Source organism: Larus michahellis, chromosome 4 (assembly GCF_964199755.1).
Source record: "Larus michahellis chromosome 4, bLarMic1.1, whole genome shotgun sequence".
NCBI lineage: Eukaryota > Metazoa > Chordata > Aves > Charadriiformes > Laridae > Larus > Larus michahellis.
The window spans coordinates 4,471,507-4,497,227 of record NC_133899.1 but is presented as its reverse complement, the minus strand read 5'-3'; the positions used below and the strand labels follow the sequence as shown (position 1 = coordinate 4,497,227).

Here is a 25,721-nt window from a genome sequence, read left to right as displayed (position 1 = left end):
TAGGGGCACAGAGTCTAGTTGGAGGTCAGTGACGAGTGGTGTTCCCCAGGGGTCAGTACTGGGCCCAGTCCTCTTCAATATATTCATCAATGACCTGGATGAGGGGATAGAGTGCACCCTCAGCAAGTTTGCTGATGACACAAAGCTGGGGGGGGTGGCTGACACGCTGGAAGGCTGTGCCACCATCCGGAGAGACCTGGACAGGCTGGAGAGTTGGGCAAAGAGGAACCTTATGAAATTCAATAAGGGCAAGTGTAGGGTGCTGCACCTGGGGAGGAATAACCCCATGCACCAGTAGAGGTTGGGGGCTGACCTGCTGGAGAGCAGCTCAGCTGAAAGAGACCTGGGAGTCCTGGTGGACAACAGGATGACCATCAGCCAGCAATGTGCCCTTGTGGCCAAAAAGGCCAATGGCATCCTCGGCTGCATCAAGAAGAGTGTGGCCAGCAGGTTGAGGGAGGTCATCCTCCCCCTCTACTCTGCCTTGGTGAGGCCGCACCTGGAGTACTGTGTCCAGTCCTGGGCTCCCCGGTTCAAGAAGGACAGGGAACTGCTGGAGAGGGTGCAGCAGAGAGCTACCAAGATGATGAGGGGACTCGAACACCTCTCTTATGAGGAAAGGCTGAGGGATTTGGGTCTCTTCAGTCTGGAAAAAAGATGGCTGAGGGGGGACCTTATCGACATTTATAAATACTTAAAGGGTGGGTGTCAGGAGGATGGGGCCAGGCTCTTTTCAGTGGTGCCCGGGGACAGGACAAGAGGTAACGGGCACAAACTTGAGCATAGGAAGTTCCACCTAAACATGAGGAGGAAATTCTTTACTTTGAGGGTGGCAGAGCACTGGAACAGGCTGCCCAGAGAGGTGGTGGAGTCTCTGTCTCTGGAGACATTCAAAACCTGCCTGGATGCATTCCTGTGCCACCTGCTCTAGGCAACCTGCTCTGGCAGGGGGGTTGGACTAGATGATCTCCAGAGGTCCCGTCCAACCCTATGATTCTATGATTCTATGATACCTAGACTACTCAAGTAAAATCACTGAAAAATTTTGAAAATGTGTAGAAGTACAAATGTCGAGCTAGTATTCAGGAAGACCAAGTGAAATCGCTGAGCACAGTCTTGTTAGCTCATCATGAAAAATCTGAAAAGGAATTCAACTGAAAAAGAATTAAGGGGGACTGCGAGACACCATGGTTCTGTGGAAGAAAGTTTTTTGCCAGACTAACATGATTTCTTATCCTGGTAAAAATACAAGTGCAGTTTATGCAGTAAAACACTTAAATTCATATAAATGTAATGTTAGAGTATTGTAATGCACAATATTCTGTTTAAATGTAGTATTGTATCTTCTTAAGATAAACATTAAGTGGATTAATAACCAGCCATATGGCAGATTTTACAAACCTATTTTCAAGGAAAGTTGTAATGGAAAAATGGAATTTTAGTGCCTCATTGCCTACTAGAATTCAATCTTTTAATCAGTGATCCAGAATTAAATATAAAATCACTATTGAGAAAATTGGTGGTTGCTGTAGCTATTGCTTGAGAGAAAAATTGGTAAGAAACCTGAACAACTGCTTGGTAAATTGGGGGAACTCAAGCAAAGGGCACTAATACACAGCCAAATGCAACTGGACATATCTAAACACAAGGAATGCTGGCCATGCCTATCACACAAAGGATTTATAGCCTGGAAAGAAATAACTCCTAAAAGATTTGCTGCTCAGAGTGGATATAGAGCTGAATGGATGAGTTTCCAGGATGGTGCTGTACCAAAAAGAACTAATGAAAGCTTTATATAAACAGAGGCAATGTGAGTAGAAACAGAAATGTGATTTTTATCTCCTCACCAAACACTCAAGAGTCTGATAGAGAAATTCTTGCATTCAAATAGATGCTTTACAATAAGATGCTTAAAAGCTCACTCCATTTAGCTTATCATAAGAAAGAAAAAAGGTGTCTTGAGGATGAAGAAGATAAAAATGCCATGTCCTGTAGTTTTTTAATCTGGTGGAGTAAAAGACAGGAAGATAAGAGAATGGAATAGAGGCCCAAAAAATCAAAATAATTTTTTTCAGATTCATCCTGGTTGTGTCTTTATAGATGTTTTAGTAAAACATTTCTCATCAAAAGCAGCATGGGAGAAATCCATGATCCTTGTGAAGATGGAAAATTTAGATCAGTATAGGCCAGGTGCAGTCACAGGTCAGATCTGACCTACAAGGTACTTCTATCCAGCCTACCATCTTTTTTCCAAAGGTTGTAAACATAGGTTCCTTTCGGTGGTGGACATGGCTTTAGCAGCCAAAACCTCTTTGGTTATACTTGAGTATTTTGGATGCCTCTTCTGCTTCCATAGATCAGTTAAGAAGAAGAAGAAGAAAGGCAGTCACCCTACTGGGACTGGCACCTGTGTTCTCACTATTACACTGCATCTTCTGCAGATGCTCTGCAAATGAGTGAAAAGCAGGCAACTTTTATTTTCCTCATGACTTCTTGTGGTATGCCAGCGTCACATTTCATAAATGGCTACAATTACTGGTATGAGGCTGTCGCTCTGGGAGGAAATGCTGACCTGGAATCTATGGATATCTATCACTTTTTTTTTTTTTTACCTATGTTAACTTCATGTACTTTTGAAATAACTGCAATATCTGTACTTGAAAGTGAAGTATGTAACAAGTGAGATGGTTTAGTACCATCACGCCGTATTGTTCCAAGAATAAACTTTTCAACCAAAGAAAACACCTATTTTGACATAAATGTCAAATGCTGTATCTTTTTCACCTTTAGAACGTATACAAGGTCTTTTGCAACCTTCTCCTCTCAGAAAAGTCTTGTTTTTCTATTAAAGATTTTCTTGTCTGCTATAATAAGCTAGCTTCCACTCCTACTGTGTTAAATGTTAACTGCTCTCAGATGCTCTCTTTCTGGCTGAGTGGCAGGGCTGAAGTTTGGGGAGACAAGAATCCTTCTCTCTGCAAAGGCTATTCAAATCTTGCTCTTAGACACTTGAGTCCAAGAGGAACTATCATAGGTCCCAATCATTTATTTCTTTCAGCTTGCTTCCTTCAAAAGGGAGACAACACAATAGCTCTTCTCCACTCACAGTTGATTTGCTTTTCTATTTGTGCTAATGAATAGGGGAAGCAGAACATCCAAAAATGACATCAGGGCTGAATGACATCTATCTTTACCCTTTGGGGAAAAAGCGGAGTATTTAAAAATTGATTAATGCATGCTTTTTATAGAAATTTAAGAAAATTTGCCTGTACCTTGGTGTGACTAATCCAGTCATCTGTGATTGACCTTTCCCTGCAGCTTGGAATAAAGCCACTAGATTCCATGTTGCATTTGACACCAGTTTATTTTATTGTCCTTATTGACACAGTTATTCTTTTGAAAGACTTGAGTATTTAAGGGAAATACTATCTTCTGACAAGGGGATAGGCCTTTTTAAATTAGGGCCATTGGACGAACAGATGTGAATAGACTTTTCATAGCTACTGCTGCACAAAAAATAGAAAGAAAAGGCGTTCAACAATTGTACTGGAAAGGAATGCTCACTTTAAGAAGTACAGTCTATTTCTATAAGGCTAAAAATTTTATTCTAGAGTGCTGCCAGCCAGATAATGAGGTCAGGGAAAAGGATGTGGGTGCATGAGGACTGCAGTGGATAGGACCGCATTGTACTGCATCTAGTACAATGGAATATGTTGGAAGACTGTTTTCTTATTGAATGGCATTCCAGGAAGGAAATGCATTTTATATCTACAGGATTTTAACCCATCTTAGAAATGCATTTTTTCCTGTTTACGTAACTAATGTATGAGCTTATTCCCGAAAATAATTGTGACAGTGCATTTGGATTAGATCCGCAGTGCCGTGCCAAAGAGCAAATGAACAGGAGATAAGTGCTGCTAGATCTTATGTAGGTGCTGCCAACCAAGAATGAATGCATGAGGAGGGCTTTTATTTCAAGGACTGCTTTGGGAACTGAGGACAATCAATTTAAATCAAAACATGTCTTATTGAAAGTAATTTATGAATAAACTGTTTTCTCAGTTGTTGTTGAGAAAAACACTGTAGCACAGAAGATGATGAGTAAAGGTGGCTTTAAGTTGGGTTTGAAATTCCCTGACCTTTGTCTGGGTTTAAGTCTGCCAGCACCGCGCTGACTGCATGCTACCTAGAGCCTACCTGGGCAACTGGCCTGAAGGAGAGGTTTGATCACCTCCATTCCTCTAAACCACAGTCCTGTTTCTGTACGCCACAGTTGGTGCTGAAAGTGAAGTGGCAAATATTCACTGAAGTATCTCCCTGGAGGAAGCCCTTTCGGAGTTGGATTTCCCCTCCCACCATAATCTGATTCATCTCTAGAGGGAAGAGGGTGAAAATGAGCTATTTTACACTAGACACACAACCCAAATTGGTTGCAACACTAAGGAATCAGATCTAAGGAGTCAGCTTGGTTCCTTATTAGTAATGCCTCAGCATATTATCACACCCTGGCATTGAAAAAATCTCTCCAGAAAGGATTCATCCTTTTGCTGCTAACAGAGACAGAAACAAAGAAAGAGAAAGAGAGAGACCGCGAGATGGAAAACAAGACAGAGGGAAAGAGAAGGAGCAAGAGAGAATGTCTTGCTACAGAAAATTCAAGCTACAGTTGTAAGTTATTTCACCTCTTTCTTTCTGCTGAATTGCACGTGAACAGCTCATAAGTTACTGACATTATTTCAGTGCCAATAAATTTACTTGAATAGTTATTGGCTGGGTGCTCATTTACAAATATTCAGTATTAAGAATATAAATTGTTTCAGCTGCATACATAGAATTTGTTGTATATTTGTGTTTCCCAAAATTTAACATTTAGATCAAGGTTTCTGGAATGAACACTGACAGTTACAAATGTGCTTTCTGTTAAAATTACTCTTAGGTTGGCTATTTTGATTAAAATAGCGTGGTGGAAGATTCACAAGAAATGAAGTCTGAAAAAGCACGGAACTCAATTTTGATGAAAGTTCTTTTCAGAACTGAAATAAGTATTCAAGAGGGATGGTGGGAGTGGAAAATGAAAAGTATTCTGTCAGCCTTCAGTCCAGTACGCAGAATAGTCACGCATCAAAATCATGCCATTTTCCTCAGTTTTCTTGATACAAACCCCATAACGCGCACTGAGAGGCTACATATTTTTCAGTGTAGCTGCACTTCACTAATGAATTCTAATTAACACCCTGAAATGCATTTAGTGGGAAGAGGCAGTCATTCTGTGCTTGTCACATTTCATAAATGGCTACAATTACTGGTATGAGGGTATCGCTCTGGGAGGAAATGCTGACCTGGAATCTATGGATATCTATCACTTTTTTTTTTTTTACCTAAGCATTGGAAAAATAAGATTCTCACTTGTGCCTACAGGGTGAACTACTACAGGCTGCTCATCACAACTCCAAGCTATTTCTGTTCTTCATCTTTTTGCAGCAAGTCCTTCTAATGTTTCAAAGTCCTCTAGAAGGTTACGTTCAGAAAAGTGGTACTTAATTACCCAGTCAGTCAACAGATTATTCACCTGGGATTCACTTTAGCATCTTTAAGTCCTGATTGTCCTTACTCCAGTGGCTGCTATTAAAAAGTCAATGATACCATGGCTACTACAAAGGCTTAGCTACAACTAAGGCTGGTTCCTGACTTACAACCTATGAGGACTTTTATTAGAATAACACGGGCCACTTGCGTGCTGAAAATTGTGTGAATATTTCATTCCCTCCCTGAATCAGATCTTCAGAATGCCACAGTTTTCCCCCCTGCATTAAATAGTAAATCATTGTATTTTATAATCCATCATAAATGTAAGCTACCAACGAAAATCATTGCTCATTCCAATCACTGTCTCTCTCCTACAAGCCAACACTAAATCTGCTTATCCATTGATGCAGTAATCAGTTCATTCTGTTTGATTTCTCTTCCCAAGTAGAAAAACTATGAAAACTCCAATTTTAATCTTCATTCTAGTCCAATAAATAGAAATAAGTAACGTATCAGAAAAGTGAGAATATCATAAGCAGTGCTGCAAGCCATTTAATACATATTTTTGGTATTTCACTTCATACTTCATATGTGATGAAGAAAAAGGAGAATTAATAGAACATGTATAATTTATTTGTATATGGGTAATATATTCATGATGTCATAGTAAGACTCTCATCTAAGAAGCCATAATGTAAAGACCATATAAAATATATATAAAAGAGTGAACATATGTCTTTAGTGAAAGTTCAGTGAAATATTTTATGGATTATAAATGGACTAGAACTAGAAAATAAGCTCCTTCTGAGGTTGATAGCTCAAGTCATTCCAATTATTATTCTCTCCAAACAATCAAGGTAGAATATTTCTGGCTTCTAATAACCTGCTCATTATGGTCTCACAGGTGAACATTCTTTCACAAAGAACAAATGAAGCACCACTGAGAACCATAACAAAAGTAATCTGGAGGGTACTCCTGAAAAGTGGGTAATACATTTTTGTTTTACCTTTTGGGGCACAACCATGGGCCCTACTGGCAGCCAAATCTCCAGGTACTACCAATTAAAATGAAGGTGGATGTTCCCACAATGCATCTACCATTAATGGGGTTGCAAATTTAGATGAGCTGGAATTTAGGTGGCATTGGATTGCATCCATGACAAGGACTGACTAGCAGAAGGAGATCCAAGATTCAGGCTGATAACAAAATAAGTTTCAAATTTCATATTTTCATGATTCTTTTGCCCTTCAGTGAATAAAAATAATAGGAGAAGCCCCAGAGACACGACTGGGTTCCAAGTAACTGTGTTCCTTAGCAATTCACAGAGGTGAATTGCTGACTTCTCTGAATGGTGGACAAATTATTATTTTATGGTTCTTGTTGAAGGCTACACAACACAAAAGGCACACAGACAATTTGTTTAAAGAGACATAATCATATTTCAGTAATACTCTTGAGGTGCCTGTAAAAGTCAAAAAAAAAATGGAGGAAACAAAAGTGATTACTTAATAAAGCCAAACTCTTACAAAGCTAGTCTAAAAGCCCTTGAAGGGGACATCTAAGAGACCTGAATATCTCAGGCCTAGAGAAAAGGAAGGACACAATCATATGAACCATATAAAGAGGCATTATAAAAAGACCTTGAATACTGTGCATAGGGCTGGTTCTCTCATCTCAAAAGGAATATATTAGAAGTGGGAAAATTTCTGAAAGTGGAAACTAGGTTGTGCAATAACTGTATAAAAGCAATAATAGAGTAGATTTGGACTATTCAACCTAGGAAAAGAATAATCTGGTGGGATATGATAGAAGTGTACAAAATTCTGAAAGAATGGAGAGGGAGTAATTTTTTACTAACTGTTCACTAGCTCATTCATGCAAGAGTGGGGGTATCGAGTGAAGTAAGGGGGTAAGGGGGCGAAGGGGCATGTTCAAAACTACTGAAAGGAAGTAATTCCTATCACTACAGGTAGCAGATCTGTGAAAATCTTTGCAAAGCATGCTACAGATGCCAGAAATTTACACGGACTCAAGTTGAAACTGGACATATACTTGGAAGAGAAATTAATTGCATATGAAGGATCAACAACCAAATTCGGTTCTCACGATGCATGGCCACACTGTCAACACTGAGACCAAGTAGATAATGGATTTATTTCTATACTCTGCACAATGCAGCATAATTTACAGCTCCAGGCAGTGGAGACTGAGTAAATTCTGACGCTAGGGAACTGCTAGCAAGGTATTTCACTTAAGCAGGGTGAATAGGCAGGATTAGGTATTAACACAGGCATTGCACTACAAGGTTGTGTCAACAGTGCTTTTTCAAGACCTAATCTGCCATGTCCACTTGGTGCTATGCTCTACTGAGCAAACGTACCACTCAGACTCCTGCTCTTTGTGCTGTACTAGCAGTATAAAAATAAGTTAATTACTAATTCTAATTTTATTCTTGAGCTAGTAACAGAGTGTCCATCATTGTGACTTGTGGGCAGATGTTTGACTTCATCTACATAAGCTTGCAAAATTATGTGCATGGGGTTAGTTTTGTCAGTTAATTTACGGCCAGATTGAGCCTAGTGGTGATCTTGATGTCTCATAAGCATCCCAAGGATCTTGGGCAGCTTAACCTGATAACGCTTCTTCAGGCTAAACTTGTAACAGCAGTGCAAGGTGTTATTAAATCTATTAGGCAAAAGCACATGAACTTAGTCAGCACTTCAAAACATTATTTGTGTCATGCAAATGGGGATGCCACTCAGGGCCACAAGCAATTCTGGGAGCTCCAAAGAGCCTATTGCTCGAAATGTTGATCTAATATAATCATTTTGTATATGAACTGAATTAGAAGTCTGCTAATTGGACAGCTTCTTTGTAAAGTAAACAGGCATGGATTATCATATGAGGTTTAGAGAAAAATTAAAATCAAGTTCATTTTTTAAATGGAATGCAATAAGAAAACAGCAATGGAGATGGCAACCTGACATGTACATGATGTGTCAATATTTGCTCCACACAATTGTTTCTCTGAAGATTAGGAGGGCTGGACATGGTAGATAATTTGAGCTGAATCACACTCCAGAACATATTTTTTGTTAGGAGGAGCTGCAGTAATAGATTTTGATAGCCATTCAATTAGTAGCCAGTACATGAACTCCGATTACTCATCAAGTATTCAGGGAGTGTATTTTCAATGGAAACTTTTAGACCAAGAGTGACTAAAGACTTCCAATAGTTTAAGCTTCCCTGAATCACTGCAATAAATTTTGGGGTCTGTAAAATTGGTGTGAATCTGCAAAGCAGATTTACACCCACACCCCTCAATTTAATTACTTTTCTTTCCCCAGAGGCAGCTCTATTTTCCCCCTCCTTCTGCACCCTTATCCACTTCTCACAGAAAGATCTTCTAGCAAAAGGAAGATTCTACTATTGAATTTCCCTTTAGCCTGGAAAAATATTAAGCTGTTACCAGAGGTGCTTCATGTACAATGCAATAATATTTGCACATGTTCATAAACACTTATTTTCATATTGAACATTATATATAGTTTTCTCTATATATAGTGTTCCCCTGCTATCCCCCAAGTCTCTCTTCAGTTGCTTATTTCATCCTAACTATTTTCGTTCCACCTGGTGCAAACAACATTAAAACTCCTTTTTAAGGGATGGGTTTAAAGCACCATTGGACTCTAATGAGGCAGAAGCACATGCTTAACTGCTTTGCTGAACTGGGGCCAAGAAAATGAAGTAACTTGCTTGCATGTGTCCATAAGCCAATTGAGTTTTAGTCTTTTATCATCGTAGGTTAATGCTGGAATGAGAACAGCTCAAGGCACCCTCAGTGGGAAGGCTCTGCTTAGGGAACTGCTGTCTTGAAGGCGGTGAACAGTCACTCTGAAAATCCTTTTCTGAGTCATCTCGGGGACTGTTCAACTCCCTCTGCTCCCAAGGCCCGATATTTTGAAGATCTGCCGCTAAGCCTTAAGAACCACATTTTCGTGTTATTAATTGTTGGATATTACCTTAACTGGGCACTTTGTAAATGGGATGAACAAGGAAAAGGTATTTCCAGCAACAGTCATCTGCAGCTACCATAATTTATCTGCTAGATTTTGTGTCAATATACTGAAAAGTTGTACTAGCAAAATAATCTTGTGTGTGCCTGTGCTACAGCCTGCAGAACAGTGTACAGAGAGAGAAGCTAGCTGTAAACAAGCTACAAGATACCGGAAGGAGAACAGCAATGGCAATAGATTGCTCACAGCTCAAGTTCCGTGACACACACAGGTATCTCATTGAAAGAGAATTCAAGATAAAAACAAAAGTGGCGATATTTGTGTAGTAAATTAAAGTGGTAGTACTTATAACCACAATAAAAATACTATTAATTGTTAAGTCTGCTCAACTGGTATGCAAATCAATGCTGCAACACATGGAAATTTTATGTTATATAAAACCATTCCATTTGATTTAATGTAATTTTGAGTGGCAGGAATAGGAAGGGAGGAGAGAAACAAGCAAAATATGTATTTGGTGAACAATGTTGCAGTAACATACTGAGATCAATTCAAGGTAAATTCCAGGGAGTCATATACACTGAAAAAATATTCCTATATTCCTCTTTAAGTAATTACTATGCTTTACCACTTAGAAAACTCCAGTAAAACACAGACAAGAGTCTTTTTATGACCAAACTGCATCCGAATTGCTTAATGCAAATAAGCCCAGTAAAAGTAGATTCATTCAGTGCATGCAAATCCAAACTGCTAGATCCAGAACTAGGCTCATCTTGTGTAAAATTAGGTCATTCTCCAACAGATGAAGGAATCTACAATGGCCAACACTTTTCAGAACAAATGACATCCTTTTCGAAGTGGCTTCATTAGCCTTTCCTGCATACAAGTAAAATGCAATTTAATTTCTTAAAGGGACTTCTCTCAACTGTAAAATTCATAGGATTTGGCTTATGGAACAATATTTTCTTCTGAGTTATGATTAAAAAGTATAAACTTAATAATCCGTAAGGCTATGAACAACCTTTGTATTCAGTACAGAAAGCTTTTCAGTTAGCTGAAGTGAGCATTTGGGTTTAGACACTTCCAGTCCATTGAAGTAATTGAATAAGCGAAAATTCATTCTTCCAGAATAACCAGTTGCTCCGGGAAGTGATGCTGACAATTAAGTAAGTGACGCTCTTTCTTCTGAAGCATAACCAGCAAGTGTCCCAGCAAGGAACTCTGTTGAACTACACATACCTTCTTAGAACAAATCATTAAATGGAGGCTCAGGCAACTTCAGAGAAGTACCGTGTTTGCCCCAGTTCTTTAATCACTTCCCAAATGCATGTGCCCTATGAACATCTCTCTGACCAAAGAAGAATGTAAGTCTGCATATTTCAACATTATTGGGCAAGGATCACAGATGGGCTGTCATCAGTCTCCCCACATAGCAATGGCTGATGCTGTTTATCTGCAAGTGTTTCTCATTTCAAGAAAGGCAGCTGAGGATTTTTAAACTAGGGATATGAGAAAGCTAAAGTGATTTAGCTGGATGAGCTTGAATTTAACAGGATTACTTCTTATTTTTATTAGAAAGCTATAATGTGATTCTGCTCTCTTTTTTCCATAGAAAGGTCATCACAGTAACAGCAGAATTATCTGCATTCTGTAGAATTCCTGCAGCAATATTATTGCACAGACTCACAGAGGTGTGGCATATTTAACTGGTTTCCCCATCCATCATATAGAACTGTCTACTACACACTCAAGCCTCTGGAAGATTTTAAAAAAACTGAACTGCATTTTTCAGTTCATTGCAAATTAAGAGCACACGGAGTTCAAGCAAATCCCGAAACCAGCTACCACACACAAAAGAAGTTTAGATGAAGAAGAAATACCCAAGACAAGAGTCATTAAAAATATAATAGAAATGAAACTGCTGCAATTTCCACTTTCCCCCCCACAGAAAAGGAGGCTGGGTTTCAAAGCACAGTATTACAATTATCATTACTAAAGCTGAATTGCTGTAGCATTGCTTCCTAATGAGAGATTACCAGTCAAGGATGCCTACCTATGTAAAAAATTGACTTGGTAACGCAAATCCTAGATGACAGACAAATGGGCAGTCATAAATCATTATATGCTCAAGGACTCTCAGTTGACACTGGAAAAAGAAGACCATGCAGTATATGGGTAACTGGCAGAACCTAAGAGAGGGAGTCAGTGACTCATCAAAAATAGCCACTACTTTTCTGAGTAATCCAAGGAAAAAATGTTTTTGTTCTATGCAGGTGACAGAAAGATAATGAGATGCTTTGTATTGAACAGAAGCATAAGCTTCTGAATATCAGAGTACCTTTCTACACAGCATGTGAGATGGAGTGATTAGTTTGCTCTTATTTTATGGGTAACAGCCACAAGTTTCATTTTGCAGGCTGTTCATGGATCACTAATGGTGAAGGCTGTGCACCAACAGGAATTAGTAACACCATCTGGTTAATGCCATTTAAGCTCTTTAAATGCCTCCTTTGCATCCTGCCCTTTGAACCAGGTTTTCTGAGTATTGCTCCACTTTTTTAAGTATGACTTTTTGTAACTCTTGTTATCAATAAGATTAATGTGGTTATAGAACCAGACAGAAAAAAGATAAAAATCCTGGCCTTCTGGTTGTTCGGTGACTTAGTTTTTAGCGGAGCTATGCTGAGCTCAAACTTTGGAATACTTTAGGAACCTGTGGGATGGAGAATGCTGAATAGATATCACTGTTTGTTAGACTAGATTCCTTCAAATATCACAATAAATCCTATTCAAAGCTTTACTTTCTGGTTGTAGGCAACCAAACAAGATGTGTGGGCATGAGTTTTGAAAGGCATGAGTTTCCCAAAAGAAAGCTCAGACCCCTCTCAGCTCCTCCAAGCCACGCGAAAAGCAGCTATGCTAGCTCTTTTACAGCCTGATTGGTGCAGTAGTAACTTAATTTGCCTGATTCTATAATTAAGAAGATACTTAGACTTGTCAGCAACAACACAGCCAGTTTGTTCTAAGTTTAAGCTCCATGACAAGGAAGATAGTAATCTTCAGGCTCCTGAGCATAATACATTAATATAATTGTTAATGCCCTGGTGTAATTTTTTTCTCCATTTTCTTTCCTCTTTCCCTCCTCCTTTCTTCTCTTCCATTTTTTTTCACTATCAAGACAAAACTGCATTAGAAATAGCTCTTATCATTTTAATAGTCTTTAAATTAGGCTGGCACAGCCTTAAATAAAGAGATATTTTGTGGGAGAAAAAAAAAGAAAATAGAGAAACTGTTTGTAAAACATAACTCTTGTGCCCAAAGGGACATATCATTTTCATATTTTAAATCTGAATGCATTTTAGTTATTTTGTGTTTTTGCAGCAATCAGTTCACATTATGAGAATAGGGTAGTATAATTATGGAAATTAAGTACAGATTTCAGTTGAATGAACTCATCAGATGGAATTACAGCCTTTCTAGATTGGTCGTCTGGCTTTATGTCAAATGATTTGCATAAAACATTTAGCTTAATGAGAAGTAAACAACGAGACTGCGGAATGTATTAACCCAAGGGGGTCTGAGCTGACATGTAAGAAATATTAAGGTTGTAGCTTTTTTTTATTTTAAAGACAAAAAGGAAGCCTTGAGAGCAGATTAGGGACATAAAGGTAATTCTGGCTTGGATCATAATTCTTCATGAGTGATATTCTTCACCACCTACAGTCATACGCTGTAAAGTAGTTTTTCAGGTTTATTTACTTTCAGTTGCCTGTAAGCAAAATCTGACATAATCTAGTTACCCTGTCAGATAGTATTCATGGCTGCAAACATGTCTTTGTGTTCAGTGGTTGAATTTTCTTCTGGTCAGTGGTCTGGAACTTGCTCAAATTACGTTCTGGGGTATCTAGTCATTTATCCATAATCCCTGGAGGGTCTAATTTTCATTGGGAAGTACAAAACCAAACCATACTTTTGCATCCTTAATCATCAAACTCAGAAATGCTACCATCCTAAAAGCATACTGATAGCAAGTCTACTTAATGCACAGAATATTAAAGGGCTCTTTCTTTCTGTTCCCATGGCAGCATCTACTTCTGGGAAGGGATTCTCCAGGAGGCCTAAGCAAAGTATATGAGAGGTGCATTGAAATCACTGTACTTCCCGTTAAGATTTTCAGGCTCTGCCTGTGAGCTGCCTCCTAGCCTGGTTACAGCTTGGCATTTCCACAATACTATTAGTTCTATACTTCATCCCATTTTAGATCACCTCTTGACATGTCTCCCTCTTATGCTAGAATTTGAAGGTGGCCATTTACCATAACCCGGTACTGTACTTGCACTAAGGGCACCTTGTTCTCTGTCTACAGCACTGTGGGCTGTGAAGTAGAAAGACTGTAGAAAGAAGCGGAATTCCTTCCCTAATATTTGAGAGACTTAGGACTTAATTAAGCCTTCAACACTGTACCTCCGACAAGAGTAAGAATGTGGACAGATGATCATAAGAGACCAAGCTACCACATAGAATCATAGAATCATAGAATTGTTGAGGTTGGAAGGGACCTTTAAGATCATCGAGTCCAATGGGGCCTCACCAGTGCCGAGTACAGGGGGATGATCACTTCCCTAGTCCGGCTCACCACACTATTCCTGATACAGGCTAGGATGCTGTTGGCCATCTTGGCCACCTGGGCACACTGCTGGCTCATATTCAGCCGGCTGTCAACCAACACTCCCAAGTCCTTTTCTGTCAAGCTGCTTTCAAGCCACTCTGCCCCAATCCTGTAGCGCTGCATGGGGTTGTTGTGTCCCAAGTGCAGGACCCGGCATTTGGCCTTGTTGAACCTCATACCATTGGTCTCAGCCCATCGGTCCAGCCTGTCCAGATCCCTCTGCAGAGCCAACCTACCCTCAAGCAGATCAACACGCCCGCCCAGCTTAGTGTCATCTGCGAACTTACTGAGGGTGCATTCGATCCCTTCATCCAGATCATTGATAAAGATATTAAAGAGAACCGGCCCCAGCACCGAACCCTGGGGGACACCACTTGTGACTGGACACCAACTCTTAAGCATTAGCTGAAAATTACCACCCTCAGCAGATGGGCAGCATTGTTTGAGAATGTGATTGCTTCTGAACATCTGGCCATACCTGTAGACCCTCTTCAAACTCCAGTCCCTCTGATTGCAAATAAGGCGCTTGATTACTTGAAAGAAATGTCCCTTGTAGGAATGTGTCTGAGAGAAAATGGTCATGTGAGCCAGCCTCCCTACTATGAGAGATTAGATTAAGAGCAAAACAGGTGGTAGAAGATGGAATTAGTACATGGGAAAAACGGGAACTGAGAAGGTAGAAAACATGTTGTGCTAATGACTAAGCAATTTACTATGTGAATTCTTGTAACCAATCTGATCTGTGAATGAACTGCATGGACAGTGCGTGGACAGAGACTGTAAGCCAATCATATAGCTGCCGCTAGCGCGTGCTCTTATTGCCTGTCTATATATACTCTGTGAAAACTTGAATAAAGGGAGAACGATCATACTCATATTGAGACTCCATCGTTACTCCAGGTCCATCTCCCACTCAAACAGTCCCAAATTAAGAATGTACCACTCACCATCCTCACTCAGGGAAAAATAAAAGTCTGCAAAGGCACACTAAGCCCTGTTGCTCCATCTTTCATTTAACCTACACATGTGAACATTTCAGGGAGCAACCCAGATTAGGCACTAAAGTGGTAATTAGAAATTCTATGGCAAGTATTTTGATTAATGCAGTTCTTACTTAGAGGCATGGAATCAACTACCGCGTTAGGACCCTGATGGTGCAAATTTTAACTTTTTTTGTATCCTCCAAAGAAAATCACCATATGAGACTGTCTGACTAGAAGGGTATGAATAAACTTTCATCTAGAAGGCAAGGCTTCGATTACCCTTGCCTAGGAAGGAACAGCACTGGGAGAGATTGACTTTCCCCAGTTCATGATGGCTAGTGACAACATACAGAGAAGCAACTTACCAATTCATTGAGTTGAAGAACAGCATGCCACATGTTGTGCTTAGATTTCAAAATAAAAAATCGTATGGCAGTAGGAAATGGAAAAAGGCACTCTGCTTTTGCTGCCACATGTGTTCTTTCTACTGCTGAGCTCTCCTTAATGAAAAATCGGTGCAGGCTTGAAGAAGCAGAGCAAGAGATGTGAAAGAAGTGGTGGCGTGGAAAACTACTGACCCTTGTGTCTAGTTGAATACAGAGGCAGCATAGGTAGGGGGTTCCTTAAAAGAGTATGTCTGAATCTATGAGCTTATGACTGGCTGCATTTAGGGAAACAAAGTGAAATGAGAAAACTTCAGTGTGCTGGATGAATGTGCAGATCTGAGGAGAAAAGATGAGCTATAGCAAATTAAAGGCTGACAGTTCAGTGGCCACACAGCCAGCATGAGGAGAACAGGATTGCTGCTTATTTCAGAAACATGTTGTATAAAAAGCCTTTGGGACCCGTCCTGCAGCAGTTCAAATCAGTGGGAATTGTACTTGCTAGAATAGCTGATCTGGTGCTCCATTTTGAAGTCAGACCACGTACCATTACCATAAACACCCTGGAGACTCTCTCATCCTTCTAGGTGGTCTGGTGAATATCACCCAGAAAGAAATCAGTACCAAACCTGCCATGGTCTCTTAAGAGAAGGCTAAAGAATTCCCTAACCGTTCATTTTTTAAAATGGGCCCTGTCTCACCCTTTGGTGACTCTGAGATTCAGGGCCATCCCTCCTGCCTCCGACACTCCAGAACGGTCCTGCTCGCAATGAGCAATTCCCACCTTCTGTCCTATGGGGAATTTCCTCTCAGGAAAACAATTCCCCTACACAGTCTCAATACAGAAAGTGCTTTGGGATGGCTGGGGTGAAGAAGGCTACAGGAGACTCTGGAACTGGTGTATTTTAAAGAGGTTAAGAAAGCAAACGTCCTTCATCTCTTACCAGAAATAGTGAAAATGATGTGCATTTCAAACAGCTAGAGTAAATCAGCAGCAAAGCCATGCCTCTTTTTATTTGTAATTCAACTGAATGATTGTGTTTTTCTCTTTGCCTTGGTTTATGCTCTGCTATAAACCTGTATGAGGCCCTCAGCTCAATCATCAACTAAATAAAATGATACTTTGTGCTTAATAAACACATTCTACCCATTGATCGCAAAATGCTTTCCAAAGATAAATGAGCACTCAAGACATGGAGAAAAACTATATCCAATTATTTAAGATTATAAAATGAAGCTGAATCAGAATATAGGTACCTAGGTACTAAGTATATTCATGCTCCCTCTTCCTGTCCTTCAGGACCATCCTTCCAGAGGTAATACAGCTTTTACTCTAAATTTCCTTGAGTACCTAAAAATTATATTTCATAGCATATGATGCAGAATCATCTTTTTTTTTGAGGAATGGATTTCTTGCTCCTAATTCAGGCTGAACAACTTACATGATTACAAACACAGCATTCAGCAAAATTTTTAACTCGGTGAAACCTGGCAACAAGACAGCCTCTCCCTTGCAGAGAGGGTGATGATACTGCTCATCACTTGATTAGTAGCACCTTATCCCTTTGAGATACATTATGTCCCAGCTCCCTCTAATACCATCCTTACCTATAATTTGGGGAAAAAAAATAATACAGTCTTGTATGTTACTGTGAAAGATTGCCAGCCCCTGCCTTAGGAAAAGCTCCCACTTGCAACTGAGCATGACTGGATGCAGAAATTAGATGGCCACCAATGATCCATTTGATTGTATTGGTGTGGTCTCCCCTAGCCATTTCTCTCAAAAATTTAGTCCAATGAGTTTTCCCAGGACAGCTATATCCTGGGGACTGGCAAAGGATCTGATAGAGGAGATTTCAGAGAAGGAAGGACTGTCAGTAAAGGAATACCCCTCAACTATCCTCTTAAATTTGACCCCTGTGCAGAGAGGAATACGAGATTCATTAAGCCAGAAATGGGAGCACTAGAAAACATAGCCTGGTGATTACAGTATTCAGCTGGAATAGTTTGTAATTTAAAGATGGTGAGCAATGCTCAAGTTGTTTACTGCATGTGGCCCCAAGTCACTTGTACCATAAATCAGTGTCAGAGCTCCTGATGCCTCTACTAGTCCCTTATCCACCTATGTTCCACAGACCCCTCTTTTATTAGCTACAACTTTTTATCAATTCTGCAGCAAATGAAATTGTAGAGGGGATGAAAATTCCCTGCTCTTTTTGGAACCAAGAAAGCAATAAGGAAGTTACAAACTTTCAGAACTATGGGAAGGAAAACTGTAACAAAACCTGGATCCCTCCAGATCATTCCCTCCCAGTCTGCTCAGTGTCACCAGGACTTCTCACATCTTTCACCTTCTCCTTATAATGGGGGATCTGAGACTTCTCACTCTCCATGAGAGATCAGCACTTTCCTGATAGCCAATACTATAACATCCTATTCTTAAGGCAAGAAACCAGAATGACACTACAGGGTACCTGATTGCTTTATTTTTGGAATATTAAGTGATACCTATGTTGATATTGTGAGGGGCGTTTTCATACCATGTGCTCTGTTTGAAGTATATACCATCAATGAATGTAATGCTTTGAGCTTATTCACAGAAATATTTACTGTTCATTCCAGAACTTCCCCCTGTGTTCTAGATTATGCCTTTTGTGACATAAGCTCCTACACCACTCGAAAAAACAAACAACATGTCAAGTAATCAAAATTTCTTGTTTGATGCTGTCCTAGGGTGCAGAAGGAAAACTGCAGGTGGAACTGCCAGTGTTAGTTGTATTTCAACAGCTGTTAAAATGTATGAAAATAATATTTATGTTTGAATAAGCATTGCCACTCCTACACATCAAGGAAATGTGGCATTTCTCTCTCCCCAAGAGAGAGAAGAAGGAAACCTCCTTTTGCATGTATCTTCTTCCTCAACACTTTCTTCCCCTGGGTGTTTTGACTACAGAGCAGCTCAGCTGCAGGGACTGCTTCTGACTTGCCACTTTTGCATCATAGAGCAACTACATCCTCCCGAAAGGCAACCTCTGTGCTGCGGTTCACACATCACAATGAGAAGTGACAGAGAATCTAGGCCCAGTCTGTTTTAAAAGCTGACATTTGGGGCACTTTCCTATAATTGAAATCATGCTGAATTTTTAATTCTCTCTTCATATAAATCCTTCCTGCCTACACATTTCTGTTTCTCTATTTATTTATTTGGGGGTGGGGTGTAAGGTGTGCTAAAAGCGCACACGTTTGAGCAGAGAGTGTGTGGTGTGGGCGTACTTTTGAATTAACTCCTGTTTGAGGTTTCTTAACAGTTCGATGAGGTTTGTAAAAATGTTGAAAAAGACCTGTTGATTGCATCTGTTCGTAATTACTAGTTGTGGAATGTGAATATGCAGTATGTATTTATTGAATTATGCTCTGAATATGAACAGTGTACTGCTGCTTCTTAATTGCCTACTCCGATAGGTGTCTGACAGTGTGGCTTTTCATCTCATCCCGCTTCTTCAGGAAAAAATAAATACTTTTTCTTTTTTTTCTGTTTAACAGTATGCTGACATTTTGTCAGCTAGAGCACATATTTTAGGAAATATTACTTCAATACCGGTGTTGCTTAGTAAAGTTTAAGGGAGGTGGAGAAAGAATCAGCAATAACAGAGATGAAATCACTCAAAAGCGATATTATGAATAATTTTAGTGCTTCATGAAGTGCCCATGGAGGTCACTGAGACTTTGTGAGACATTAAAGGAATTCTGCATTAGGTTCTTACATGTTTTGCTTTGCTTTGTTTTCTCCAAAACAAGGTCAATTTTTCTGCCAATGTTAAGTGATGAAGCTTCACTGAAATCTCTGGAAATGCACCAGCTTATGCCAGAAGAATATGTTGTCTATAATATTTCTACAGAAAGACCAAACTCGAACAAAATGTGTCTATAGGAAGGTTTCTTACCCATGTCACGAAAGAAATTTTATAGTGATCATACTCATTTATCCATCTGTGCACACAAACACTGCTCACAAGTCTTAAAGCGGCAAAATTCTTCTTTGTCTTATGGCATACCCTTGATTACATTCCTTAATAAATATCTTAAATATGTGTAATAAATAAGATGTATTTATTACACCTGCAGTCATTCACGCTATTTTAAAAGGAGTTTCAGCAATGGGCACCTTAGGATACGGTTTAGAGATATTGACAAATCTCCTGATTTAATGCATTACCACATCCCACATGTGACTGTAGCAGTTTTATATCTTTGACAATAACGGAGACATGCAGCCTAATTGAATTCCATTTAGAAGGGCTGTAGAACAAGCCAGATACAGTGGAAATTCTGTATTTTATAGTAGTATTGTAGCAATTTTTTAACAGTAGCTGAAAGTCATTTCCACACTTCTGATTTAACAAAAGAAAACACAGCCAGGGCTCCCAAGTATAATTAAATTGGTATTCATCATTCAGCAATAAAGAGTGCCATAGCACTGTGAAACAAAATCTCTCACAGGGGGTCTTAGCCCCTCTGTTTCAATTTCCTGAAGGCCAAGACAGTAGAAAGAAGATAAGCAAACATCCCTCCAGAAATGGGAAATAAGAATGTATTTCTGTGAAAGTCTGGATAAGCGGTAGCATAGCAATGAAAATATTGAAGTGTTTACAAATGCTTCAGAGGGATGCTATGGATTTTGGGAGATGGGGACTCTGCATACAGATGGATAAACTCCTTTTCTTTTGAGGAGCTAATCCAAATCCTGCTGAAATACATGCAAAGAGCTGTACTTCTGCGTACATCGATTTGATAATGTCTCATGTGATCTGTTCCCACCTGTGTCACCCAAAGTATAGGACCTCAAGGCCACAATAATCATTACAATATTTCCATATTATATATGGGAAAGTTTAAGTTTCAGACATCTCTGTGGGCCAGGAGCTGAACAGTCATTTCCTTTACGCCTCTAAATCACTGAAATAACCACAGAATTATTTTTCTAAAAGAATTGTTGCAATCTTAGAGCCCAGAAACAGATACAGCTGACAAGGGGGTTGACTTGTTTTCACAATCACTGTCATCCCTAAAAGGTAAAAAAACCCACTGCATTTGAGTAGAACCCTCTCATTGCAGGCAAGAGTTCTTACTTAATGGCTCCGTATTGCTGCAGTTTCTTGAGCTATCTCTGAACTTTAGTAATGCTGAAGACAGTGCTAATAAATGCCGTGTGTGCAGCACTGTTATCTGCACTGCACCAAGTTTGCATGCATTAGCAAAGCAGAAGTTTTAATCATTTATGTAAATGTATGATGTAGCACTTTATGGCATATTAGTGAAGTATTGATTGCTGTTTGAGACTTGTGTTTATGCATTCTGTGCTAATGAAATTTGTACCAAAGACCAAATTGGACAGTGATGTCAATATACATACATATAAACAAGGCTTATTTTGCAATGGTTCAGTCTCCACAATTCTTTTAAGTAGTTTTATGGGAATAAAAGCAGTAAGCAGTAAGCTAGTTAAACTATCCTCTAACGACCAATGAAAACAATCCTGATTTTCTGTTTTAAATGCTCACTTCGCAACATAAGCATCAGCCAAGCAGCCTTTTCCAAATCTTTTGCATTGTCAAAGTGTTTTGGCTCAAAATGAATGCACAAAGAGTGGCTCCTGAGACAGAGGCAAAGGCATCCGTCATGCAGCATGTTGCATCCAAAAGTCACCTGTGTGTTCATAGATAATGCGAGGCATTCACAAGTCAGAATGGATCCTTTGTGGGATTTTCTGAAGTTATATCTAAATAAATTTCTTCGGCCAAGTACATTTGATGGGGTCTCCAACCAAATGATAACATGATTTTTCTGAGTCGCTATGAACTCAACTGCCTCAATGTGTGTTTTTCACCTGCCTATCTGCTTTGATTTCCATTGTTGTTATTTTTTCCCTTCTGCTTCAGCCAGGCTTTCTTATTTTGCTGACTCCCTTGCTACTGCACAGCCTTTATTTTCTAGTTGTCCCACACTCACTTCTGAATTGGGCCAGAATTCAGACAGAGAGGATTCTCGGCTGATGCTGCTTTCACAGTCTGTATCGGCTCTTAAGTGTTGCTCAGAAGCCAATAATAAGACTAAAATAGCCAATACTTTGACACAGCAGCTGAAATTATGGTCACCTTTCACCAGATTTAATAACAGTATTAGAAGAGTTATGAGAATAAGACTTATAAAAATCTGTCTTTCAGAGCTGAATTCAGTAACTACCCTTAGGTTTCCAAAAAAAAAAACATAACAGTAGTAAAAAAGTCCAAGATTTTTGGAGCGGGCCAGGGGGCAGGAAGTATAAAGTAGTGCTGAGGGGAAGAGAGTTTCATTGGCCTTTGAAAATGTTTCGATTCTTGGATACAACAAAAGGGAGGCAAGGCAGGTTTTTTTGGGATGTGAATATGCTTATGAATTAAGCACATATGAATAAAGCTTTATGTTCTGTCAACATGGTAACCTCCTGCCCTTACAATCAGAGGAATCCTGACTGATGGATGAAGCAGGCAAAGGAATGCCCTGATCGCTGCCTTGTTTCCTTTTGTGACTAGGCTAACACACTAATGAAATTCTACCTTAGATTTGAGACATCCTTCCTGTCAAAACTAGCAAATATATTCCCATGAAAAGCTTTTTTTTCAACAGCACTATATTTTTGCCACAGCAAAATTCCAACAGGTTCTGCTGATCAGATATAAGGCAGAAACTTTTTACGATTAGGGTTGTGAATCACTGGGACAGGTTGCCCAGAGAGGTGGTAGATGCCCCATCCCTGGCAACATTCAAGGTCAGGTTGGATGGGGCTCTGAGCAACCTGATCTAGTTGAAAATGTCCCTGCTCATTGCAGAGGGGTTGGACTAGATGACGTTTAAAGGTCCCTTCCAACCCAAACTATTCTAAGACAATGTGGGTAACAATGCTATTGGAGATAAAAAAATGCGTGAGGATAGAGGAAGTCTAGTCTACCTTGCAGTTTAAGCTCTGTATCCTTTCTAAAAAGGACTCCAAGTCTTTGCTTAAAGGTCTTTGCATTCAATAAACAGACCACAGTGATTTAATGAACTTTGAATCATATTCTGGGTGCTGATGTTGGACTACAAACATTAAAGACTGAAGTCCTGTCACCTTGCTAACGAGCTACAGCCTTGTGACAAAGCTCACCCATACTGCCAACCAGCATGCCCCAGTTCGGTGTAAAGGGCAATTTCCAAACAGAGCGCCATTTGGTTTCTGTGCTGACACTATTAACAATGATGCCAATGGTAATAACACTTTTCATACAGTGGACACCTGTATGCTTGGAATAGGATAGAGAACATCAGCTCATTTCATTTTGGCTTGCAAATGGCTGCAGGTGGCAAAGCTATTTGCTTGCTTACAGCACAGAATGGACTTCACGTACAAAGGAAAAGGTTCTATTATTTCACAGCCCCCTCCTGTCCTTTCTATATATGCTCATTTAGGATTTAGTTCTTACTAGATGCAAACTAGATGCAAAACAAAATATGTTCCTTGGACAAAAAAAATCCAAAGTGACTTTATAGAATTTGGTAAATATTCTCAGGCCACAGAAATCAGAGCAGAAAACAGAAATTGTGTGGCGTGACGACAATTTGTCACAGCACAGCTATCAAAGGCATTGCACTAAATTTAATAGAGCCATCTTTACAGAAGCAGGAGTGCTCCATAGTGAAACCAAATGCTAAAAGCATGGACAGGATCTGAGTTCTGCTTCAGACTTGTATGTGAGTCCACAAAGATCAGTTAAAACCCTTTCTGTGATGGATTTGTTTGCGTATTAGGTCGTGTTATATTTCTTTTAAAACAACTCAGGTGAAGTATGGGGCGTGGGAGGGCATGGACATAGCTGGATTCTGATGGGCAGCTGAGAATGCTTTGGGGGTTTCAAGGATGGTAGGCAGGAGATTTGCAGCACAGCTGAGAACCTGTGGCTCATGATAAGAATGTGAAGAGCAGATAATCAGGCCCCAGAGAAAAAGGAAAAACATTTCTGGAGCCGTAGGGAACTGTGTTTGCTGCAACTCAGAAACTCATTGAATGAACCAAAATCAAGCTTGGAGGCAAGAACCCATCTGCTAGGACACAGTGGGAAAAGGAGGAATTCTATTTTCCCTCCTTTTTTAAAAAGGAGACAAACTACTTTTAACTACATACGAGTTTGAGAAAACAGTAATTTTTTGAAGCACTGTCAGATCTTCAGAAAAGAAAAGCTATGTCCTAGGGAGGAAGAAAAAACAGCAAATGAAACTGAGTGGTAGGAATAAAAAAATGACACTACATCACTGTAGTTATTTTCTATGAATGGTCTCAGACAATATTCAAAACACAGTTAGTGAAAATCAGAATGCTTTTCTCAGCCCAGGTCATTTCCCCATGCTTCATCTTGACAACATTTTTGCAGCCACAACCAAATAGACCTTTTAGTTTATGACACACAGAACAGAACAAGACAAGCAGACTAAATGTAACAGAAACTCATTTTTGTCAATAAAGTAAGCAGCTATGAATGGCAAGACTTCCACTAGGACAGACAGCTCTACCTATCAACAATTACCTAACCTTCCCTTTGAAGCCCCCGTGGTCAAAGACCGTTTACTCTTCAGTGTACTGTGCAGATGGCTGCAAGTGGAAGAAAAAGGTTTTGGAGGGGTCTCTGCAGTAAGACCCAGGAAAGAGAAAGAAAGCAAAAAAATGAGACAGGGAAAACTCAGTATGTTCCACCTTAGCTCTGGTGGGCATAGTGGCAGCTATAAAAAAAGACTCAAGGATGCAAAGTGACAGTGGCAGACACAGAAATCAAGCATATGCTGAGGGAATCATCACAATACTGGTACTCAGCAAAGACAAAGATGTCTGCCTCTACGAGAGCACTGAAGCAGGATGCAAAGCCCCTGCCTGCCCTAAACTAACAACTTTACACACTGCCCTCGCAAAGCCCAGGATAAAATCTCACCTCTGAAGTGGGATTCTGAAGTGCTGATGCCACTCTGCAGACAGGTAATGCACCTGTGCTGAACTGCAGCCAGTTTCTCAGAATAAGAGCTCTTCCTCCCTGATTTGCAGATGCCAAATAATATGCCCTTTTTTTTTGCTGTAAAGCTGCATGTCTTTAAAAAACCCTGATTTTTAAATAGGAGGCATGATTTTTCTTTTCATTTCTCTCATATATTGAAGCCAAATTTTCCTAAAACATGCCCTTAAACAATAGAAAAAGAAATCCTTTTCTACAGAAGCTGCTATGAAAAATGAAAAAATCATTACTTTTATTCCTACTATTATGTAATCTTAATTAATTATATTTTTAAAATTACTTTTTTCCTGCCTTATAAAATGCAGAACTCTACTGTTTATCTTGTTACATCTAAATTAGAGCATCCCCAAGCAGGTGTTACATTTGGAAGACAACATATTGTAAGCAATTAGAGAATTGTATGTAAATACATAATTTGTCTGAGGAAAAGAAAGCTCTTTGGTGTGATTAAGTGTCATTTAAAAATTTTGTGTTAAAAAAAGGTAAACAACTTACAAACTGGATGGATGATGCAGGATTGAAAAACATGCTTCCCTGAAGGATCAGCCCAAGGAGCACATTGTGTGTCTCTCTATGATCAGATGGTGAAAGTTCAGGTCTGAGTATGCTGTCTCATTTGGCAACCTCCGTTCCCAAGAGACTTTGCTCTTTGAGGAACTGATGAACTAGAATATGATTACTTCTCCACTAGCTGTTCCTTAATAAGAGTACGTATTTGTGACACACACATACACACATGCTGTTGGGATACTCTCAGTGGCTCAGGATGAAGAAGGCTGTGATAGGAAGCATGAGTAGACAGGGAATGCACAAGCAAAGGTGGACAGACATGTTCTGATTTTTGGCTGAAAGTCTACAGATATTAAAACTGAGCCCACGTAGAGATATTTTTTTCTAGTAAATTTTACCTAGAGTTTAGTCCTCTTATAGGATTAAAAACACCGTCAACTTCATAATACCCAGAAGGGGAAGAGAGCCATAGCCTTTTAGACAGTTGGAAATACATAATACCCACCACATCTGTATTTTGGCTTATCGACCCAGTGTAAAATTCTGCAGGAAATTTGTG

The 25,721-nt window shown here is 39.6% G+C and overlaps 1 long non-coding RNA gene across 1 annotated transcript in view; it reads left to right on the top strand.

The window, feature by feature from the left end:
* The first annotated feature begins 4,420 nt into the window (after positions 1-4,420).
* Positions 4,421-25,721, top strand: part of LOC141741776 (uncharacterized) — a 77,269-nt gene continuing 55,968 nt past the window's right edge. Inside the window, exon 1 of the long non-coding RNA XR_012586463.1 lies at positions 4,421-4,668. This is a non-coding gene — a long non-coding RNA (uncharacterized LOC141741776). The remainder of the gene's footprint in view (positions 4,669-25,721) is intronic.